A 2,507-nucleotide genomic window follows, 5' to 3' on the forward strand; every position below is an offset into this window, starting at 1 on the left:
TCAAAAGGTTAAAAATCTAGAGCTTGCTAATCAGTTTCGACCTATAAGCCTTTGTAATGGTGCCTACAAAATAATTACAAAGGCTATTGTCAACCGGATAAAACCAATGATGCCTCATTTAACTTCTTGCACTCAAACTAGCTTCATTCCGGGGAGGCAAATCGTTGATAACATAGTTATTGTTCAAGAAGTCATCCATACTATGAGAAATAAGAGAAGTGGAAAAGGTCTTATGACAATAAAAATCAACTTTGAGAAAGCCTATGATAGGTTAAGGTGGGATTTTATTAGGGATACTCTCCATGAAATTCACTTCCCTCCTCTCATTACCGATTTAATTATGGAATGTATCACCACCTAATCAATGCGTGTTCTTTGGAATGGTGAGCCGACTCAAGCTTCAAAATCGGGAAGAGGGATACGTCTAGGTGACCCCTTATCACCGTATATTTTTGTGTTGTGTATGGAGAGACTAAATCGGCTTATAGACGAATCAGCCATTGGTAATTTGTGGAAGCCAATTTATGCTAGCAGGAATGGGCTGAAATTATTTAATTTATGCTTCGCCGATGATATCAATCTTTTCGCAGAGGCTACTGTAGAACAAGCCGAGATAATTCAGGAATGTTTAACATGTTTTTGTAGTGCTTCTGGTCAAAAGGTCAGATACCCAAAGTCTCGCACCTACTTCTCCTAAAATATGAGTATGGAGGAAATTGCTCTAATTTGTTATGCACTGGGAATTGATGAAACAAATGAATGGGTACATATTAGGTATGCCGACACTAACTAGCAGAGTGACTCGTGACACTTTTGCCTATCTTTGTGAAAAAATTGATATACGTCTTGCGGGTTGCCAAATACAACTCCTTGGCTGGCCGAATAACTCTAGCAACAACTACTCTAACCACTATGAGTTCATACGCAATGCAAATGGCAAAAATCCCTCGATCGATATGTGACAACATAAATAAACGCACTAGGCATTTTATTTGGGGAAGTGATGATGAACATAGGAGAATCCGCCTACTGTCATGGGAATGTGTACAGTAGGCAAAAGAGTTAGGGGGACTTGGTATTCGTTCAGCAAGACAAATGAATGTTGCCTTTCTCACGAAACTTGGGTGGAGAGTCTTAACAGAGCCTAATGCCTTGTGGTCGTGTGTGCTAAGGGAAAAGTAATATAATGTAAGGGGAGATGTGACATTGATATGTTTGAGCCCAAGATAAATATGTCTAATGTTTAGAGAGGTATTTCGGATAATGCAAAACTCATATATGCAGCCTCGAGAGTTGATGTTAATGATGGTGCAAAAACTCTCTTCTGGGATCACAATTAGGCTATGCACACTCCTTTGAGGGATGTTGCTATTGCTGATATTCCTTCTGACTTATATGGTGCTAAGGTTGCTGAACTTTGGGACAGGAAGAATGTAACACCTCCGATTTACTAACTGACAATAAACAAGAATTAAAGGAAAACTAAACAACCTTTAAATAAAATTACGGAAGCATACACCTAAATAGGAGGTATCACCGCCACACTCGATAACTTATCAAGTGCTAAGGCTTACAAAATCCCTACAGTACAACCTAATAAATCATTGATTGTGTTTATTTTAGGGTTTTTAACATTACTAGCTCAATTAAACGATGTAGTTCAAAATTACATCACACGTATATACCAAATAACTCATAACCAATAAGTGTGTCATGCTCTTTGTTATATACCTAGCCTTAGACATGGGTAATTCGAATAACAAACCAACAAGTATAAAAACTTGAATACTCTCAATAACCAGAAAGCAGCTTAAACCATGACCAATATAGGTCAAATCTCATTGTAGGGGACCATAAAAAAATATAAATAAAGATTGTACCTCATTCTTAACTCATGATTATCATCTCTTTACCAACATGCCAAGGGCTAAGGTCTATAACACCGAGCCTCAAACCAAGAACAAAATAATAATTCTCAAACTTTTGATCTCAAACATCGATCAAATAATCATTTACTGATTAATAAATAATATCTCAACAATGGCACACAGTTCCCAAATAATATAACACGACATTTTCGGTCCATAAAATACCTCAACTCTTATAGGGCAATAAAACTAGTTCCCAAATATAATTAACTCACAACCCAAAAATAATACTCTGCATTAATAACCCAAAAACCTCAATTAAACAATACTCCCTAGAGCAACAACATTAAAAACCCTAAAATTAACACAATCAATATAATGAATAATACAACAAAATATTACGACAATTAAATCATATATCACGACATATTAACAATATATACTAGCTCCATTAAATGTTATATGCAAATTTTGCCAAAAACAGATGATCAAGGTTATGTGCAACTTTCCATTTTCTTTTTCTATTTTAGTAAACAAAAAAGCTTAAAAAGACTGATATACCCTTGCTTAAAAAATCAAATTTGAATAATTAAGTGGGGTGGTCCTATTTTCTCTTTCCTTTTTTTAAGTGGGGTGGTC

Source organism: Chenopodium album, chromosome 10 (genome assembly GCF_948465745.1).
Source record: "Chenopodium album chromosome 10, dcCheAlbu1.1, whole genome shotgun sequence".
Classification (NCBI taxonomy): domain Eukaryota; kingdom Viridiplantae; phylum Streptophyta; class Magnoliopsida; order Caryophyllales; family Amaranthaceae; genus Chenopodium; species Chenopodium album.